We start from the raw sequence: 22,875 nt of genomic DNA, 5'->3' as shown, positions 1-22,875 counted from the left end.
AATTTGTGGGGTGGATGTCATATGGACGGTGCTCCCAAGAACCACGCAATGATCTTCGAAACCACAAAATGACCGCGTCTCATCCCGCTGCCCAAGTTGGCTCCAAGTACAACTCTTCCCAAAAACACTGCAAGTACAGAGTTGTGACACAGTCACTTTCAAGTCGTCTCAGCTGTGCTGTTGTGGGGCTCTGCTGCTGGGAATAGTTATGGTTTCACAATCAGTGTCACGTGGCAACAAGTTAATTTTGTGAAGGTTCCAGTGTTGCAATAAAGCAACAGAATTCATGCATTTCCTCCGTAACTAATGGCCCCCTAACTGACCGCAGGCATGTCATACTTCACATTGCAACATCCAATTCATGTAGAAGGACTTGGACAGATTAGAATAATAGCCCAAGATGTGGCAGATGAGTCAGCACGGTAGCGTAGTGGTTAGCACAGCACTTTACAGTACAAGACCTTAAGACATAGGAGCAGAATCAGGTCATCTGGCCATCAAGTCTGTTCCGCCATTCAATCATGGCTGATCCTTTTTTTCTCTCCTCCTGAACCTCAGTTCCCGGCCTTCTCCTCGTAACCTTTGATGCCGTGTCCAATCAAGAACCTATCAATCTCTGCCTTAAATACACCCAATGACCTGGCCTCCACAGCTGCATGTGGCAACAAATTCCACAAATTCACCATCCCCTGGCTAAACAAATTTCTCCGCATCTCTGATTTGAAAGGGTGCCCCTCTATTCTGAGGCTGTGCCTTCTTGCCCTAGACTCTCCCACTATGGGAAACATCCTTTCCACATCTACTCTGTCTAGGCCTATCAATATTTGAAAGTTCTCAATGAGATCCTCTCTCACACTTCTGAATTCCAGTGAGAACAGACCCAACGCCATTAAACATTCCTGGTATGGATAACCCTTTCATTCCTGGAATCATCCTTATGAACCTCCTTTGGACCCTCTCCAATGCCAGCACATCTTTTCTAAGATGAGGGGCCCAAAACTGTTCACAATACTCAAGATAAGGCCTCACCAGTGCCTTATAAAGCCTCAGCATCACATCCCTGCTCTTGTATTCTAGACCTCTTGAATTGAATGCTAACATGGCATTTGCCTTCCTCACCACTGACTCAACCTGCAAGTTAACCTTCAGGGTGTTCTGCACAAGGACGCCCAAGTCCCTCTGCATTTCAGATTCCTGGAATTTTTTCCCTGTTTAGAAAATAGTTCACACATTTATTTCTACTACCAAAGTGCATGACCATGTATTTCCCACCATTGAATTTCATTTGCCACTTTCTTGCCCATTCTCCTAATCTGTCTGTCCTTCTGCATCCTACCTGTTTCCTCAACACTACCTGCCCCTCCATCTTCAAACTTGGCAACAAAGCCATCTATTCCATCATCTAAATCATTTATGTACATACAGCATAAAAAGAAGTGGTCGCCAACACTGAACCCTGTGTCACTGGCAGCCAACCAGAAAAGGATCCTTTTATTCCCACTCACTGCCTCCTACCTATCAGCCAATGCTCTAACCTTGTTAGTAACTTTCCTGTAAAACCATGGGCTCTTAACTTGGTAAGCAGCCTCATGTGTGGCACCATGTCAAAGGCCTTCTGAAAGTCCAAATATACAACATCCACTGCATCCCCTTTATCTATCCTACTTGTAATCTCCTCAAAGAATTCCAACAGGTTCGTCAGGCAGGATTTTCCATGAAGTAAACCATGCTGACTTTGTACTACCTTGTCCTGTGTCACCAAGTACTCCATCACCTCATCCTTAACAATTGACTCTAACATCTTCCCAACCACTGAGGTCAGGCTAACTGGTCTATAATTTACTTTCTGCTTCCTTCCTCCTTTCTTAAAGAGTGGAGTAACATTTGCAATTTTCCAGTCCTCTGTCCAATGATTTTTGAAAGATCATTTGTAATGCCACCTCTAACACTACCTCTTTCAGAACCCTAGGGTGCAGTTCCTCTAGTCCAGGTGAGTTACGTACATTTAGGTCTTTCAGCTTTTTTGAACATCTCCTCTCTTGTAACAGTAACTGCACCCACTTCTCTTCCTTCATACACTGCAACATTAGCCAAACTGTTAGTGTCTTCCACAGTGAAGACTGTCACATTAGCCATCTCCTTGTCCCCATTATTATTTCTCCTGCCTCACTTTCTAGCAGTCCTATATCCAATCTCATCTCTCTTTTATTTTTAACATACTTGAAAAAACTTTTTTTACTTTGATATTATTTGCTAGTTTGCCTTCATATTTTATCTTTTCCCTTCTAATGATTTTTAGTTGCTCTCTGTAGGTTTTTTAAAACTTCCCAATCCTCTATCTTCTCACTAATTTTTGCTTTGTTGTATGCCCTTCTTTTTGCTTTTACAATAGCCTTGACTTCCCTTGTCAGCCATAGTTGTACTATTTTACCATTTAAGTATTTCTTCATTTTTTGGAATACACATGTCCTGCACCTTCCTCATTTTCTGCAGAAATGCATGCCATTGCTGCTCTGCTGACATCCCTGCCAGCAGCTCCTTCCAATTTACTTTGGCCAACTCCTCTCTCATATCACTGTAATTTTCCTTACTCCACTGAAATACTGCTACATCAGACCTTACTTTCTTCCTATCAAATTTCAAGTTGAACTCAATCATATTGTGAGCACTGCCTCCTAAGGGTTCTTTTACCATAAGCTCTCTAATCACCTCTGGTACATTACATAACATCCAATCCAGTATAGCTGATCCCCAGTAGGCTAAATTAATGACTGCTCTAAAAAGCTATTTCTTGGGCTCTTAAGCTATCTCAACAAATTCACTCTCTTGAGATCCATTACCAACCTGATTTTCCCAATTGAACTGCATGTTAAAATCTCCCATGACTACAAGTGACCCAAGTTGCCTGTACCAGGTGGGGTTTCCTCCCACAGTTACCAGTTGGTAGGTTAATTGGTCATTCTCAATTGTCTCGTCATTATGCTCGGATTACAAGGATTAAATTGGGGGGGGGGGGGGAGTGGAGAGTTGCTGGGCGGCATAGCTCAAAGGCTTGGGAGGGCTTGATCTGTGCTGTATCTTAATCAATCAATCAATCAATAAAGACAATTAATTATAAGAGTGGGCAAAGAACTGGCAGATGAAATGCAATGCAGGAAAGTGTATGTTAGGGAAATGTATGTTCTTGCATTTTGGTAGAAGGAACAAAGACAAAGACTATTATTCTAGGAATATAGACATAGTTTCTTGATTAGTCAGGACTTCAAAGGTTGCGGGGAGAAGGCAGGAGAATGGAGCCGAGATGGAATAAAATCAGCCGTGATGGAATAGCAGAACAGATCTGATGAGCTGAATGACCTGATTCTGTTCCTATGTCTTATGGTCTGAAGGTGTTCTCAGTATCTGATGGGGAAACTTTGACCCCTCAGGAAGGAATTGCACCCACATGGAGGGCTAACAAACGAGACAATTGGTTTGCACTTGCAATACCCAAATTGGCCAGAATCTATGGATCACTGCTGAAGTCTGGGCAATAAGCAAAATATTATCCATTACCAAACTTGTACACTATAGCCTCTTGCTCTAACTTCTCATCTTTTTCCAGTCCTGATGAAGGATCTCGGCCTGAAACACAGACTGACTGTACTCTTTTCCTATAGACGCTGCCGGGCCTGCTGAGCTCCTCCAGCATTTTATGTGTGTTGCTTGGATTAACAGCTTCTGCATTCTTTCTCTTGTTTGTAATCCTTCTGGGCTGCTGTGCATCTCTGATCTCTTTTCCTGTGCATTCCAGATTTTAATTGTTTATATAGTATTTTTACATAAATTGTGTTGCATTTATTTTCCTGTAAATGCCTGCAAGAAAAATCAATCATTCTAGTTAGCCCCCCCCACCACTCTCTATTTAGTACCCCATTACTGCACTGTAAACACTGTTTATAATGAAGTTTACATTGAAAATACATGATGGTATTTATGTATTCATGCACATATTTCTACATTTATATCTCTACTTTAACATCTAACTTTATTTTTTATATCATTGTTGAATGTTGGTTAGGTTAAGATTATGCGGGCAGTGGGCAAATGCGCCCTCTTGTGCTTTTTGATCTCGTCACTTGAGATTCAGTTTCACGCGACCCTGCAACTTTGAACTGGCCCACGCCTTCATTAACCAGGTCCAACACTTGCCTTTGTTGAATCTTGCCCCTCTTGACATAGGATGTCCAGTTTGTGGGGGTTTAGCAAGGGTTAATCGGGGTGTGCTTAGGGTTTGTGGGGCCGAAGCCAGGGTTAATCGGGGAGTGCCTAGGGTTTGTGGGGGTGTGTGTCCCTTTTGGACTTTAGGATTAGGTTTGAGTGTTGGGCTGGTGGATGTATATACCGGGTTTGTGGGGGTTTAGCAAGGGTTAATCGGGGTGTGCTTAGGGTTTGTGGGGCTGAAGCCAGGGCTAATCGGGAAGTTGCCTAGGGTTTGTGGGGGTGTGTGCCCCTTTTGGACTTTAGGATTAGGTTAGGTTGAGATTATGCGGGCAGTGGGCGAATTAGTCCCCTTGTGTTTTCTGATCTCGTCTGGTGTTCTTTGTTGCATGTCACATCCTGACCAATGCAATACAACAAATCCTTAAAGCACGTAAATGAAGAGTAACACACAGAAGGTGCTGGAGGAACTCAGCAGGCCAGGCAGCATTGATGGAAAGAATGAGCAGTCAGTGTTTCTGGCCTTTTCATCGGGATATGTAAATGTATATGGCGAATAAAGTTAATCCTTGATCCTTGAAAGTGAATCTCAGGGTAGTCCATGGTAACATACAGATACTTTGATCATGAATTTACTTTTTTTTGATCAAAGTATTTTTTATTAACAAAGAAAAATAGCAGAGCGTATGTTATAATACAACCAACCATTTTATACCAGTTACAAAAGGAACCCCCCCCACCCCTCAGTAAACAAGAATAGAACCAGCCAGACCAGTCAAAGACATACAAAGGCCTAGTGTACCTATAAAGATAGAGCACCCTACACATTCAAGTAATTTTTTCAGCATCCATATTTTTGACAAAACTTAAAAAAGGTTGCCAAATGGTGTTAAATCTCGCAGACTGCTCCCTGACCGAATAGCGGATCTTCTCAAATTTTATAAAGTACATGATATCTTTGATCCAATGTCCATATGTTGGAGGGGAAGAGTCTTTCCATTTGCACAAAATGAGCCTTCCGGCAAGAAGTGAACCAAAATTGATGAGATAGGTTTGGAATTTGCTGAGTTTAATATTCTGAGAAGGCATTCCAAATAGTGCTATTGACCAAGATGGCTTAATTAATTGTCAAAAGATTTTTGAAAAAGTTTCAAAAATCAAACCCTAAAAATTTACTGATTTTGGACATGACCAAAACATATGGCAGAGTGTAGCCAGGAATTGTTTACATGTGCCATACATTGGGTCCAAGATCTTTATTAACCTTAGCCAATCTAACTTTAGACCAATGACAACGGTGCACAATTTTAAACTGAAAAATAACATGTCTAAGATGAATAACATGTCACAGAAGATGAATAAATTCTATGAATTGTTTTTGCCATATGTCATCTGGAATTTTTTCCTTAATATCCTCTTCCCATTTATGTTTTAATAAATCAAAATTCTCTGGATTAACTACATTAAGTAGCTCATAGATTTTGCTTACAGATTGTTTCACATCAATTTTGCACAAGGACTGAATCTAAGAGCAATGAAGGGGGCAGTAGGGAAAGATAAGAGGCCATAAAGCTTCTGAGTTGTAAATATCTATGGAAGTGTGTCCTAGGGATATCAAATTTCTTAACTAGCTGTTCAAAAGAGGCAAAATTGCTGTCAATGTGGAGATTATCCAACGAAGTGATACTATGTTTAGACCAAAAATCACACATTATTGCTGGGGTGAACATGTAATTTTTTTGCTACTGGTGCAGTGAGTGAGAGGTTATTAAGTGCAAAATAACATCTAAATTGGAACTAAATTTTGATGGAATACATTGCAACTGGATTCAGTGTGAAACTAGATACAGGTTGTGACAGTGGTAGTCTAGCATTGTAAGGATGACTTTTCCATAATCACCCAGCTAGGAGCAGCAATATCATCTCTTGTCCAATATATAAAATTGCTCTTATGTTAGCTGACCAGTAGTAATATAGAAAATTTGGAAGTGCCAAATCACCCCCCCCCCCCACCCCATCTGTAGTATTTTTTCCTTTACTCTGGGCTGTTTTATATTCCAAATAAAACTTGAAATTTGACTATTTAGGTTATTGAAGAAAGTCTGTTAGAAAAATTAAAAGGTTTTGGAACGTGTAAGAATCTGGGCAGGACAGTCATTTTAATTCTATTAATCCTCCCGCTAAGGGAAAGAGATAAAGAATTCCAATGTTCAAATTCCTGTTTAAGATTGGAAAGGAAATGTTGATAGCTGGCTTTATAAATGTCCTTGTAATTATGTGTTATCCAGACCCCCAAGTATTTAAATTTCCTATAGCTTATTCTAAAGGGGGTCACGGAAAAAGAAATGTCCAAACATGTGGTCCCAATTGGCATTAGCTTACTCTTTTGAAAGTTAACTTTATAACCAGATATTTGACTGAATTTAGTGAGCAATATTGATAGATTTGGGAAACTTTGAGTTAGATTTGAGATATACAATAGCATATCATCAGCGTACAGTGACACTCTATGGTCCAAAGCTCCCCTCTGGATGCCTTTGATACTAACTGCAAAACACAGCAAAAAGGAGTGGAGATAAAGGGCATCCCTGTCTTGTGCCACGTTGCAGTTCAAAAATCTCTGGGGTACTAGATGCAGAGGAATCATATAGTATACTGTATTTAGAAGATGTCCTATATTTTAAAAAGAGTACCGATTTCTTATGAAACCTGTTTGATCGGGTGAGATAATTAATGGTAGAATCTTCTCCATTTGGTGTGTCAGGACTTTTGCAAGGATTTTGGTATCTGTATTTAAAAGGGAGATTGGTCCGTATGAACTACATTCAAGGGGGTCTTTACCGTTTTTCAAAATTAATGAAGTAACTGCTTGACTCATTGTGGGAGGTAGGGAGTGGGATAAAAAAAGACTCTTCAAAAACAGATAATAGTAATGGGGAAAGTTGAGTGGAAAACTTTTTTTTAATTCAGAAGGATATCCATCTGGGCCTGGAGATTTTCCACTCTGCATGGGCCTAATTGCTGAGTCTGTCCTGATTGTCCTCTCCAGATCAGCAGCTCATGCCAATGCTTAGCTTTTTAAAGAAATCATCCAGATCTGATGGGGTGGTGGATGAATCTGAGGAGTGCAGTGATTGGTAAAAGTTATGGCCGCATGAGTTAATTTCTACATTATCTGTTTTATGCCCTGTGCATCCCTTATATCAGGTATACCATGACTAGCCGTTTTCTGACGCAGTTGATGGGCTAGCGGCCTCCCTGCTTTTTCTCACATTGCAACTTGGAGATAAGATATTCAGCTTCATGAATTGTTAATAGATTGTGTTCGGTCTGAAGTAATAAAGGCTGTTTGAGCAAAGCCGATGAGGGCGCTTGTCTATGGAAGAGGTCTAATTCCAGCTTCTGATCTGTCAGTTGTTTAGTAGGTTCAGTCCTTATTTTTCTCCCATGCGCGCAGAATGAGATTATCTGGCCTCTTAAATATGCCTCCCACACAATTGATGGAGACATCCCTGGTGTTTGATCAATTCTCAGAAAAGATTCTATTTCGGAATAACTATACTTCACAAAACATTCATCTGAAAGGAGAGTTGGATTTAGCCTCCAAGGACGGTAACTCGGTTGTGTAGTAGGAATACGTAATATTAAAGTCAGCGGACTATGATCGGATCTAACTATGGCTTCATAATCACATTCTGTTACAGAAGAGAGAAAGCTGGTGTCCATAAAAAAATATCTATACGCGAATAGGACCCTTGTACTGAGGAGAAAAAAAGCGTAACTCCGAGAGGCAAGGTTACAAAACCGCCATACATCAGCCCCTCCGTATGTTTTAAGAAAATGTCTGATAGACTGTGCTGACCTAGAGATTGGGACATTCCTCGCCGCACTGCGGTCCAAAATTGGAGAGAGGACACAATCAAAATGGCCTCCGAGGGTGAGCTTATGTGTTACCACGTTTGGCAACTTGGAGAAGAAATCACTAGAAAATATAATGGTCATTCCAATTCGGTGCATTAACGTTGGCAAAAATAACGGGCAGCCCATATAGCCAACCAGTTACAATTAAAAACTGTCCAGCTGGATCAGATTCAACACTCGCGAACTGCGTATTTTTACTAATTATTAGATCTGCTCCTCTGGCCTTTGAATTAAAATTAGACTGAAATACTTGGCCGACCCATCCCCCTCTTAGTCGACAATGATCAGAGATATGCAAGTGGGTCTCCTGTAGGAATGCTATAGGTGTTTCAAATGAGTAAATACCTTTTTACGTTTTACAGGGTGATTAAGAGATTTAACATCCCAACTCACCAATTTAACAGAACAACCGTTTGTCTGAGATGAAATATTATTATTAACCATATGGAACTGAAGGAAGTAGAATATCACATAGGTATCTCCCAATATACATCGATAGAAACGATAGGCCTAAATATTAAATAAAAAGAAATATTCTGGTAATTCCCTACCCTCGTCACCTATACAAACACACACTCACTTACAGCTGGTATTATGAATTTGCTAATTAACGAGAGATGGATCCAATTTGGTTTAAGCATATTGAAGGATTCAAAATTAAAGATCCCCCCTCCCAAATAAAAGCTTTAACATCTCAACAACAGTGACCACAAAGAAAACATATTTCCACGTCAAAAGACTAGGATAATCATAAGACTTTTCCTGGGCACTGCAGAAAGTTATCGATTCTGCAACTGTTTATGAACAGCCCACCCGAGTCCCACATGTGAAAACTGGTCCGTGATCATGTTCTGTGTTTTGCTGCCGTGACGATATGCTCTGTTACGTAGGCCATGGCTTTCTCCGGGTCCAGAAGTTCTTTCTCCGTCCCGTTGAGTGTAATGCTGAAGTTGAGCAGGGAACAGTATACCCCTATCGGATATTCGGCTGGTCACGCAGCAGTTTCCCGACGTCCGTGACCGCAGCTCGAGTTTTGGCGACCCCCGTGGTGTCTGGAAAAAAAGTAGTTAAACGGAGCCTGGTTCCGAGCTCGACGAAAAACATTGACACAGTCCTGATAATAATGTAGTTTAACTCCAATTGCACCGCTGTTTTTTTGGTGTGAGACTCCGATGCGAGCGGTCGATGAGAATGTCTTTGTCCAGTTTAGGCACCTCTGTCAGTAATTTAGAAATGGAACTTGACCCGAGCCCTTCAGCGACCCCCAAAATACGGATATCGCACCTCGGCATTCTTCCCTCCAAGTCTTCACATTTATCACTTAAGTCCTTCAGCTCCGACTTCAGGGCGTTTACGATGGTTTGAAACGATACCATTTCATCTGACCACGATGATATGCCGTCTTCCATGTCTTTAACATTAGCCTCTACATGGTCAATCTCAACTTGGGTCCGTGCCGCGTTGTTTGCTAGCTCGGTTCTTACTACCTGCAACTCGTTTTTCAGGTAGTTTAAAATTTCGGCTAGGGCTTTTTTCAACTCTGCGCTTGTCACCGCAGAGATGTCCGTTTTTAGCCCCGAGAGGAGCTGAATCTTCAGGTCTTCCGTGTCCATTTCGCCTGAGTTCTTGCGGGGTGACGGTCAGCACTTAAACTCTGCGCCGGGGAGTCGGTCGTCTTGGTGTTAGTGGGCTCAGTGTATTTATATTTTGAAGCTTAGATGCCAGAGAACAAAGTAACTCTTGCTATATGTACTTAGACGACTTACTTACTTTGATAAGATTTGAAAGAAAGCGCTATTCTAAATATACAATAAAGTAAAGGTTAGGCAGGAGCCCAGCCAAACACGTCTTACGCCATTGCTTGCTCACGTGGTCCCCCGTCATAAATTTACTTTGACTTGAATTCTACTTTCTCCATTGTTTATAGGTTGTTTAAAATGCATATTCCCTCACCTTCTCAAATTTCTACAGATGGACTGAGAGCATTATAACTGGTTGCATCGCCGTCTGGTATGGAATCAATTGCACAGGATGGGAAAAAGCTGCAGAAAGTTGTTGAGTCAGCCAGCTCCATCACGAGCACAACCCTCCCCAGCACTAAGGACACCTTCATAGGGCGATGCTTCAAAGGGTGGCATTTTTCCATTAAGGACCCTCATCACCCAGGACATGCCCTCTTTTCGTTGTTACAAAACAACAAATTTCATGACATTTGCTGGTGATATTAAAGGTGATTCCGTTTCTGAACATACTCTGTCTGCCCTTTTTAAGATGCTGCTTAAATCCAACCTCTTTTACCAAGCTTTGGAACAATCTGAATACAAATCTAACAATGTTGTTTAGTAATGCTCGTGAAGTGCTATGGACATCAACATGGGTGATGCCAACAGGCTCAATAAACTGATTAGAAAGGCTGGCTCTGTTATAGGAGTCAAACTGGACACACCGGAGGCTGTGGTAGAATAAAAGACACTACAGAAAATCCTGGCAATTATGGACAATGTTTCTCACCCTCTGCGTACCACCTTGGCTGAACAGAGGAACACTTTTATAGACCAAGACAACTGCGCTGCTCCAAAGAGTGCTATATGAGGTAATATGATCAGGGACCTTGAGGTAAAGGAACCATTAGGAGGTAGTGACCATAATATGATATGTTTTAACCTACAATTTGAGAAGGAGAAGGGAAAATCGGATGTGTCAGTATTACAGTTGAACAAAGGGAACTATGGAGCTATGAGGGAGGAGCTGGCCAAAGTTCAATGGAACAATACCCTAGCAGGGAAGACAGTGGAACAACAATGGCAGGTATTTCTGGGAATAATGCAGAAGGTGCAGGATCGGTTCATTCCAAAGAGGAAGAAAGAACCGAAGGGGAGTAAAGGGCGGCCTTGGCAGACGAGGGAAGTAAAGGGCAGTATAAAAATAAAAGAGAAGAAGTATAACATAGCAAAGATGAGCGGGAAACCGGAGGACTGGGAAGCTTTTAAAGAGCAACAGAAGATAACAAAAAAGGCAATACGCCAAGAAAAAATGAGGTACGAAGGTAAACTAGCCAAGAATATAAAGAAGGATAGTAAAAGCTTCTTTAGGTATGTGAATAGCAAAAAAATAGTTAAGACCAAAATTGGACCATTGAAGACAGAAACGGGTGAATTTATTATGGGGAACAAGGAAATGGCAGATGAGTTGAACAGGTACTTTGGATCTGTCTTCACTAGGGAAGACACAAACAATCTCCCAGATGTAATAGTGGCCAAAGGAACTAGGGTAAAGGATGAACTGAAGGAAATTTATATTAGGCAAGAAATGGTGTTGGATAGACTGTTGAGTCTGAAGGCTGATACGTCTGTTACCAGGGTTTCAGCACTTAAGTTACAGAGAAAGGTTGAACAAGTTAGGTCTCTATTCATTGGAGCGTAGAAGGTTGAGGGGGGATTTGATCGAGGTATTTAAAATGTTGAGAGGGATAGATAGAGTTGACGTGAATAGGCTGTTTCCATTGAGAGTAGGGGAGATTCAAACGAGAGGACATGATTTGAGAGTTAGGGGGCAAAAGTTTAAGGGAAACACGAGGGGGTATTTCTTTACTCAGAGAGTGATAGCTGTGTGGAATGAGCTTCCTGTAGAAGTAGTAGAGGCCAGATCAGTTGTGTCATTTAAGGTAAAATTGGATAGGTATATGGATAGGAAAGGAGTGGAGGGTTATGGGCTGAGTGCGGGTAGGTGGGACTAGGTGAGATTAAGAGTTCGGCACGGACTAGGAGGGCCGGAATGGCCTGTTTCCGTGCTGTGATTGTTATATGGTTATATGGTTATATGGTCTGCAGGACCTGATGGTCTGCATCCCAGGGTACTTAAAGAGGTGGCTCTAGAAATCGTGGATGCATTGGTAATCATTTTCCAATGTTCTATAGATTCAGGAAACGTTCCTGCTGATTGGAGGGTGGCTAATGTTGTCCCACTTTTCAAGAAAGGAGGGAGAGAGAAAACAGGGAATTATAGACCGGTTAGCCTGACATCAGTGGTGGGAAAGATGCTGGATTCAATTATAAAAGAGGAAATTACGACACATTTGGATAGCAGTAGAAGGATCAGTCCGAGTCAGCATGGATTTATGAAGGGAAAATCATGCTTGACTAATCTTCGGGAGTTTTTTGAGGATGTAACTATGAAAATGGACAAGGGAGAGCCAGTGGATGTAGTGTACCTGGACTTCCAGAAAGCTTTTGATAAAGTCCCACATAGAAGATTAGTGGGCAAAATTAAGGCACATGGTATTGGGGGCAAAGTACTGACATGGATTGAAAATTGGCTGGCTGACAGGAAACAAAGAGTAGCGATTAATGGGTCCCTTTCGGAATGGCAGGCTGTGACCAGTGGGGTACCACAAGGTTCAGTGCTGGGACCGCAGCTGTTTACAATATACATTAATGATTTAGATGAAGGGATTAAAAGTAACATTAGCAAATTTGCTGATGACACAAAGCTGGGTGGCAGTGTGAAATGTCAGGAGGATGTTATGAGAATGCAGGGTGACTTGGACAGGCTGGGTGAGTGGGCAAATGTATGGCAGATGCAGTTTAATGTGGATAAATGTGAGGTTATCCACTTTGGTGGCAAGAACAGGAAGGCAGATCTAAATGGAGTCAAGTTAGGAAAAGGGGAAGTACAACGAGATCTAGGTGTTCTTGTACATCAGTCAATGAAAGCAAGCATGCAGGTACAGCAGGCAATGAAGAAAGCTAATGGCATGCTGGCCTTTATAACAAGAGGAATTGAGTATAGGAGTAAAGAGGTCCTTCTGCAGCTGTACAGGGCCCTGGTGAGACCCCACCTGGAGTATTGTGTGCAGTTTTGGTCTCCAAATTTGAGGAAGGACATTCTTGCTATTGAGGGAGTGCAGCGTAGGTTCACAAGGTTAATTCCCGGAATGGCGGGACTGTCATATGTTGAAAGATTGGAGCGACTGGGCTTGTATGCACTAGAATTTAGAAGGATGAGAGGGGATCTGATTGAAACATATAAGATTATTATGGGATTGGACACGCTGGAGGCAGGAAGCATGTTCCTGCTGATGGGTGAGTCCAGAACTAGAGGCCACAGTTTAAGAATAAGGGGTAGGCCATTTAGAACAGAGATGCGGAAAAACTTTTTCACCCAGAGAGTGGTGGATATGTGGAATGCTCTGCCTCAGAAGGCAGTGGAGGCCAAGTCTCTGGATGCATTCAAGAGAGAGTTAGATAGAGCTCTTATAGATAGCGGGGTCAAGAGATATGGAGAGAGGGCAGGAACAGGGTACTGATTGTGTATGATCAGCCATGATCACAGTGAATGGTGGTGCTGGCTAGAAGGGCCGAATGGCCTACTCCTGCACCTACTGTCTATTGTCTAATTCTTACCCTCGGCCATCGGGCTCTATAGTGAGCCAACCTATAGCTGGGGAAGTGATGACCTCCCTCCTGTTAGACTATTTGTGGTAACTTTTTTTATTCTTTCTTATTTTTCTTCTAATATTTGTATATCTGTGCACTTGTAATGCTACTGTGACACTGGAATTTCCTTTGGGATCAATGAAGTTTCTATCTATCTATCTATTTTATTATGGCGCAAAAGGAAGTCATACACACACGATTCTGCAGATGCTGGAAATCGAGAGTAACACACACAAAATGCTGGAGGAAATCAGAGGTCAGGCAGCATCTATAGAGAGGAATAAACAGTCAGTGCTTCAGGCTGATACCCTTCATCAGGAGTGGAAAGGAAGGGAGAAGCCTCCCTTCCTTTCCATAGTTGCTGCCTGACCTGCTGAGGTCCTCCGGCATTTTGAGCGTGTGTGTTAATAAAGGAAGTTGTTGTCAATTACATTTCAACTGTAATTGTTGTTCTGACCGAAGTGAAAAATAGCAGACATCCTTGCCTGAAGCCACGGCATTTACACTCTCACAAACACAATACACGCACATACACAACACACTCACACAGACACAATCACAAACGCATTCACACATAAATATACACACAAACACACACACACAACACGCTCACACACACACACACACAACACACTCACATATACACACATAAACACACTCACACACACACAACACACTCACATATACACACATAAACACACACACACAACACACTCACACACACACAACACACACACACACACACACAAACACTCGCACACACGAACACACACACACACACACACACACACACACACACACACACACACACACACACACACACACACACACACACACACACACACACACACAACGTTGTTGAAGGATGCGGTACTTGTCAAGGCAGGGAAGCCCTCTAGCCCTCTCCGTTCTCGCAACAGAGCAACTGAATATTTTATGGGACTGAAGCATTTGAAAATACATCGTTTATTGCCTCGTTAAGTGTATGTCATATTAGATAACAGTTTACGCAGTTTTGCAGTGAAAAGTGGCTACACAGTAGGCTAAAATATTTTTTATATTATATCCTGGATATGGGAACTAGCGCCTCGTCATTTTGCAGATATTTTTATAAATACTTTTCACGTTCCTATTTTGCGATATTCGGGGATCTTTATTTACTCGGGATGGAACATTGCTTCCTGAATAGGGCAATGATTCTGGGCGGTTACAGGAACCGCTGAAGTTCCCGAATGCTCAATTAGTCGGAGCGAGCACACATCGCTGTTACGTGAAATAAATGTAGATGCTGGAAATCCAGAAGAACACACACTAAATGCTGGAGGAACTCAGCAGGCCAGGCAGAATCTATGGAAGTGAATAAGGAGTCGACGTTTCGGGCCGAGACCCTTCATTAGGAAAGAAATAACACCGTATTTTGTCGTCTGTTAGGCGCACGCATTAGGGTAGCGGGCAGAATTGTTTTTCGATAACCGCACATTCTTGCCTTTATCCTTCGGTTGAGAATGCCGCAGATTTGTTTGCCTCCCAAAACCTTGGAATTAAACACGTTTATATATGACAGAGCTAAGAAAGCAAACATCACGGGTTCACACTTGTCAATTTATTTCTGGTCAAAGGCCGCCCGTGCTCTAATACGCACCCCCAATACATATACTAAACACCGGCCCAATTGTCCTCAAAGCTTTCAAAGTTTAGAACGATAATCGATTTTACTCCGTTTCTCTACAAAGAAAACTTCTAATGTAATGTTCGTGAAAAGAATTATGGCGATAGTAAATTTCTGAAGTATTTTACCCATAATCCAGTATTGTTATTTCATATGTGTAGGAAAAGTGTACACTTTTATAAAAGAAATTCAAGTTTATTTTCATCTGACAACTGAACGAAGCAAAGTTCCTCCAGACCATAGTGCACTCTCAAGACATGTATCATTCAGAGCACATAAACCAAAATATTACCACAAATATGTTAGTAAAAATAATGACATTTATTCCAATTAAACTCACATTCTTGCAAGCTCTTGGAAAAAATACACTTAAACAAATATATGCTACTTCCCTTAAAAGCGAGTCGATTGAGCTGTTGTTTGTAAAGACCCAGATCGATTGGAGGTTGCTTGAATAGATTCACCTACCCGTTCAGACCGTTTCGCTGTTCAGTGGATATTGCCTCTTGAGTTCTGCAAATGTACAGCCCAGGTTTTCTGAGGACCACTTAAATAAACACTTTTTTTTTCGTTTCACTCACCCCTCCCCTTTCAAAATAACCTGAAGAGAGTTTATTGCTTCCTTTCTTCCCACCCCTCCTCGCGTTCCCGGCCAGCGGAGTGGTGATGTTGGGGAAGGGGTGGGAATGGAGGGTAGCGAGCTGCCAAGGGTGGCAGAACTCTAGCTGACAAGCATTTGGGATCCGCGCGTCAACGCTCAAGTAGGGATGTATTTACAAACAAGCCATGCGCGGAAAAGCGAGGTGTGTGCGTGTCATTCCCAACCGGTTCACAGCATTAAAATATCGGCGTCAAAGATAATCGGAGACATTTTAAACGTAAAGATAACGGAGTTCTTTTTAACGTTAAAAAAGGTAATCAGAGATTGATTTAAAGTAAAGATAATCAGAGCTATTTTAAAAGTAAAAAACAATGGGAGATCTTTGTTGTGATCATTTTAAAAATCAGGGATTTTCTTTTGAAGTAAAAACTTACAAATAATGATAGGGAAAACATTTTAAAAAGGAAGTATGACAAAGGAATTGTGATATCCTGTTTATTTTCTTCATATTCGTTTTTAAACGAATGTAAATGGTGCAGGCTTGGCCGTTGTGCCTACGTGGTTTCAATGTTATTTTAACATTTCGTGTGCAAGAGAGGGAGAAGCAGTTACTACTAAATTTGCATATTTAATCTCAGGATTGCAGTAAAGTATATTTCTTTTCCATCCAGTAATCAGTTGGGGGTTATTCCAGGATCTTGGTTCTCTCCGACTTTAAAAGAGGTACCTTGTCAATTCATCTGGGTTCCTCATTCTATATAAACACGGTGCTAATTGTCTTGAATAACGCCCTTAATTGAATGTATAATCACAGTGCGTGATCAAAGCCTCCGCACATTTTGATGTGATAGTGGGACAAAAGTTCGTAATGTACCATCATTTGTTACACTCGAGAAGTGGTAAATCGAAATATTTTAAAACGCAGCTCAGATGCAATGCTAGAAAGCATTTTTTGCATTAAAATTGTTTGAATTCGGAATTTACAATCATTATGTATGCAGAGCGACGAGTACGTAACAAAAAATCTCGGGTGCATTCGCAAGTTATTAGGAACATCTCTCGTAAATATTAGAATCAGAATCTGAATCACCAGCATGTGACGTGAAATTTGTTAATTTAGCAGCAGCAGTTCAATGCAATACATAATCTAGCAGAGAGAAAAAAAATAAATAAAATAAAACATAAGAAATAAACAAGTAAATCAATTACGTATATTGAATAGATTATTTAAAATGTGCAAAAACAGAAATACTGTATATTTTAAAAAGTGAGGTGGTGTCCAAAGCTTCAATGTTCATTTAGGAATCGGATGGCAGAGGGGAAGAAGATGTTCCTGAATCGCTGAGTGTGTGTCTTCAGGCTTCTGTACCTCCTACCTGATGGTAACAGTGAGAAAAGGGCATGCCCTGGGTGCTGGAGATCCTTAATAATGGACGCTACCTTTCTGAAACACCGCTCCCTAAAGATTATTCATCAATCTAAACTGTAAGGGACGCAGAGTCAGTTAACACTTAAACACCAGCTCAAAACCTATTCATTCAACCTGGCTTTCGCTAAATTCTTTTTGTCTTTTATTTTCATGTTTATTTTTATTTTTTAATTTTATTTTCATTGTTGCACTTTATCCCACTGTAAATCAGCTTGAGCTACATCCTCTGTATGAAAGTGCTCTACAAGTAAATTATTATTATTATTATTATTATTATTATTATTATTATTATTATTATTATTATTATTATTATAAGAGATCACAGCGCATGCCGACCTTAAATTAGATCGTAACGATGAGAGCATTAGTTGTTTTACACTTATCAGAAAATATTTTAATATATTTTCTGGATTGGGGAGCATGCCCTATGAGAATAGGTAGAGTGAACTTGGCCTTTTCTCCTTGGAGCGGCGGAGGATGCGGGGTGACCTGATAGAGGTGTATAAGATGATGAGAGGCATTGATCGTGTGGGTAGTCAGAGACTTTTTCTCAGGGTTGAAATGGCTAACACGATTGGGCATAGTTTTAAGGTGCTTGGGAATAGGTACAGAGGAGATATCAGGGGTAAGATTTTACGCAGAAGGTGATGAGTGCGTGGAATGGGCTGTCAGCAACAGTGGTGGAGGCAGATACGATAGGGTCTTTTAAGAGACTCCTGGATAGGTACATGGAGCTTAGAAAAATAGAGGACTATGGGTAACCCTGGGTAATTTCTAAAGTAAGTACATGTTCGGCACAGCATCGTGGGCCGAAGGGCCTGTATTGTGCTGTAGGTTTTTTTTCTATACTTCTATATTTCTTATTATAATTTATGTATATTTTAAGTATTGCACTACACTGCTGCCATTTCACGACATCTATCAGTGATATTTAACCTGATTCTGATTTTATTTCTGATATCAAACAGGGTTAATATCACAATAAATAAACAAATAAATAAAATTACTGGTCGCTTTCCTTCGCAAACAAAAATCCTGTAAACAATAAGCAAAATCTAAAAAGAATTTTAAAGACGTCTCCGAATTTAATTGCTTGTTAGAACAGCTGGCCTGTTTCTCGTCTCGTCATTTAAAAACTTAGATTTTTCTCTCTCATTGCACCGTCCCTTGCTGGGAACATTTTTTTTCTGTGTATTTTATTTATATTTATACATTCTACGTACGTACGAAGCAGGTAATTATAGAGCTAAATATTTATAGTCTTAATAACGTTACTGTATCAATAAATTATTTTAGAATAACATTATATAATTTGAAAGTTTCGTTATGTTTCATTTGACATCCCACGTGAGTGTCAGAATATCCGTGTTTATTTAATCGGAATATCATCCACGGCGAATTTGATCTCAACAAACAACCCTAAACACATAGGTATCCTCCGTCGATTTCTACGTCTCAATCGCTGCTGTACACAAAAACTGCTGATTAAAAACACGATGGAAGTAATTTCAGAGAAACTTACATTTGGCACAGTCTCGAAACAAAGATTAGTTAATCCTTTTGATATAACTTGAAAGAATAGATCGGAAAACTGCGTTAGATAGTTTTCAAATGGTCTTTGCTGAAATCAAAAGTCTTGCTGACGCTCATCAACTTCAATACCTTGTCTTTCATCTACAACTACATTTGTTTGAAAAACTATTTACCCATCTTTGGGACAGTATTGAATGCCCTGAGAGTCCCGTGATAATTTTAAAGACTGGGTTTAAAGTTCAAAGTTTGAAGTAAATGTATTATCAAATAGATATATGTCACCATATACTGTACAGCCCTGAGGTTTGTTTCCTTGTGGGTATTCACAGTTCACAACAAAAACAAACAACCAGCCTGCAAAAGGCAACAAACTGAGCAAATAGGAAAGAAACCCAAAATAATAATAGATAAATAAGCATATCAAGAAGAGTCCTTGAAATTGAGTCCATAGATTGTGGGAACAGTCCAGTGAAGGGCGAGTGAAGTTTAGTGAAATTATCCTTTCTGATTCAAGAGCCTGATGGTTGAGGAGTAATAACTGTTCCTGAACCTGGTGGGGTGAGTCCTGAGGCTCTTGGACCTTCTCCCTGATAGCAGCAGCATTGCCTGGAATGTGGGGGTCCCTGATGGTTTGGTTGCAAAACTGATGTTTAAGGTTGTAATTTAAATCCAGCAAACACTGCAGATGACTGATAGGAGAGAAAGGGAGAAAATCTTTATAGGGTGAAATTTATAATTTCCTGTCAGGCACCTTACGTACAGACACTCTTGTGCCTAGCATCACTTTATGGACATAAAATCAATCTATGTATATAAACTATCTAATGTACTTATATTTATTGTGTTTTTCTATTATTGTATTCTTTATCTTAATTTTTTTTTGGTGTTGCATCAGATCTGGAGTAGCAATTATTTCATTCTCCTTTACATTTATATACTGGAAATGATGTTAAACAAATTGAAGAATTGCATTTTTATTTAAATTAATGATAAGCGATATTTTTCATTTTGAAAGACAAAACTATGGTTATACTAGTAATGGATTCACACGATATCATAGCAAAGCCATTCCACCCACCAGTAAAATGTGCTGATAGTTATCATTCTCAGCTATAAGGCACCATGGTAGTGTATTGGTTAGTGCGACACTATTATAGCTCAGGGTGTTTTAGAGATCAGAGTTCAATTCCGGCGCCGTCTGTAAGGAGCTTGTACATTCTCCCTGTGACCAGATGGGCTTCCTCAGGGTGTTTCAGTTTCTTCCCATGTCCAAATACATAACAGTTAGTAGGTTGATGGATCATTGTAAATTGTCCTGTTATTAGGCTAGGGTTAAGCAAGTGGTTTGCTGGGCCTGTTCTATGCTGTATATCAAAACAAATGTATAAAATAAAAATGTTTATACTTAAAAATGAAACTCAACTTATACTCAAAAATGAAAAAGCAATGTGAAAACTGTCTTAATTTAAATACTAATTCCAGATTAGTATTCATGGTAAATTGTTATTGTAATGTGAGATTATTGTATGTGTAGAAATATTATTTCTTCAGATGTGATATTTATACACTCAGTTGTAATGCTGTGTTTGTTACATTCACTGAAATGTGAAAAGTAGAATTTGACATGTTTAATGTGATAATGGTGTTCAGTAACATACTGTAACATATAACAGGGCAACATACTGTAGCTCCTTCGTATACATCATATTGTTAATTCAATGTCAGTGTTCACTGGAATGTGTTGTCCAATCTTCTTTGCACACATTGTAAAGTGTAATATGTATGCTGTAGTATTTACGGCACAAATTGTAAAACATAATTTACCAACTGTTTTATTCCGCACACTATCAGTATCCAGTGAATTCTGGAATGTTTAATGCACTGCCTTTTGTACATATTGTGGGTCAGTACTTATTGGACCAAGGGAAATGTTTTATGTGGTGTGAGCGAAAGCAGCGAAAGGCTATCGAATGAGAAACGTTTGATGGCTCTGGTCCTTTACTCGCTGGAATTTAGAAGAATGAAGAGGATCTCATTGAAATCTGTTGAATGTCGAAGGGCCTTGATAGAATGGACATAGAGAGGATGTTTCTTATGGTGGGGGAGTCCACGACCAGAGAACCCAGACTCTGCAGCAGAATCGGTGGTTGTGACTGGGCCATCTAGGTGATTTATTGTCACTGTCAATGGTCCCAGATTCCGGGTCTGAATTTAAACTTATCCGTTCCAATGATAGAATTTAATTTCTTGTCTCTGGACCAATAGTTCAAATCTGTAAGTATTTGTCTAGTAACTTGAACCATATTTTATTGTGTCACTAAGTACCATTTACTGTGTAGCAAGGTCACACCATCCAGAACATACACTCTAACTAACGGAGATGGGAGTAGACTCTCACATGGTGGATTGGATAGTGGACTACTTGACAGATAGACCTCAGTATGTGCGGTTGGGAGACTGTAGGTCTGACACGGTGGTCAGCAGCACAGGAGCGCCGCAGGGAACCGTACTCTCTCCGGTCCTGTTCACCCTGTACACATCAGACTTCCAATATAACTCGGAGTCCTGCCATGTGCAGAAGTTCGCTGATGACACGGCCATAGTGGGGTGTGTCAGGAATGGACAGGAGGAGGAGTATAGGAAACTGATACAGGACTTTGTGATATGGTGCAACTCAAACTACCTGCGTCTCAATATCACCAAGACCAAGGAGATGGTGGTGGACTTTAGGAGATCTAGGCCTCATATGGAGCCAGTGATCATTAATGGAGAATGTGTGGAGCAGGTTAAGACCTACAAGTATCTGGGAGTACAGTTAGACGAGAAGCTAGACTGGACTGCCAACACAGATGCCTTGTGCAGGAAGGCACAGAGTCGACTGTACTTCCTTAGAAGGTTGGCGTCATTCAATGTCTGTAGTGAGATGCTGAAGATGTTCTATAGGTCAGTTGTGGAGAGCGCCCTCTTCTTTGTGGTGGCGTGTTGGGGAGGAAGCATTAAGAAGAGGGACGCCCAGAGACAGAGAAGCAGTTTCAGCGACAGGTTACTATCGATGCAATGCTCCTCAGACAGGATGAAGAGGTCAATACTCCCCAATGCCATTAGGCTTTACAATTCAACCGCCAGGACTTAAGAACTTTTTAAAAGCTATTATTAATGCTTTTTGAGATAGTGATTTAGATGCATATCATATTTTTTACTGAGTTAAGTATTGTATGTAAATAGTTTTGCTACAACAAGTGTATGGGACATTGGAAAAAAGTTGAATTTCCCCATGGGGATGAATAAAGTATCTATCTATCTCTTCTCATTGCTAACATCAGGGAGGATGTACTGGAACCTGAAGACCCACATTCGATGTTTTAGGAACAGCATTTTTCCCTTTGCCATCACATTTCTGAATGGACCATGAACACTACCTCACTATTTTGCAAACAAGAGAAAATCTGCAGATGCTAGAAATCTGAGAAACACACACAAAATGCTGGAGGAACTCAGCAGGCCAGGCAACATCTATGGAAAAAAAAGTACAGTCAACATTTCGGGCCAAAACAGGACTCTGCCAAGCATGTGATGCAGCCAAAGGGTTTCAGGCTGAAATGTCGACTGTACTTTTTTCCATAGATGCTGCCTGGCCTGCTGAGTTCCTCCAGCATTTTGTGTGTGTTGCTCACTATTTTTCTCCTCTTTTACACTGCTTGTCTATATTTTATATTTATATATATATATATCTTATTGTAACTTACAGTAATATTTTAGTATAGCACTGTACTGCTGCTGCAAAATAAATTTCATGATAATATATGTTAGTGATAATAAACTTGACAAAATAATAATAATGTGGTATTTATTATGCCTGATATTTTATTTATTTATTTAAAGATCGGGCGTGGAACTGGTCCTTCTGGCCCAGTGAGCCGCACCACCGAGCAACGCACTGATTTCACCCAAGCATAATGGCAGGACAATTTACAATGAACAATTAACTTACTAATTGGTGTGCCTTTGGCCTGTGGGAGGCAACCACAGCACCCAGAACAAATCCACACAGTCCTGGGGAGAATGTACAGACTCCTTACACACAGGC

At 40.6% G+C, this 22,875-nt stretch overlaps 1 protein-coding gene across 1 annotated transcript in view; it reads right to left on the bottom strand.

Annotated features, from left to right (window-relative positions):
• Window positions 1-15,883, bottom strand: part of asip1 (agouti signaling protein 1) — a 49,736-nt gene extending 33,853 nt beyond the window's left edge. Inside the window, exon 1 of the mRNA XM_073062182.1 lies at window positions 15,694-15,883. The gene's annotated coding sequence lies outside the window, so the exon portion shown is untranslated. The remainder of the gene's footprint in view (window positions 1-15,693) is intronic.
• Between the last annotated feature and the right edge of the window lie 6,992 nt (window positions 15,884-22,875).

The sequence above is a fragment of the Hemitrygon akajei genome, chromosome 11 (genome assembly GCF_048418815.1).
Source record: "Hemitrygon akajei chromosome 11, sHemAka1.3, whole genome shotgun sequence".
NCBI lineage: Eukaryota > Metazoa > Chordata > Chondrichthyes > Myliobatiformes > Dasyatidae > Hemitrygon > Hemitrygon akajei.
This window is presented reverse-complemented; position numbering and strand designations above follow the sequence as displayed.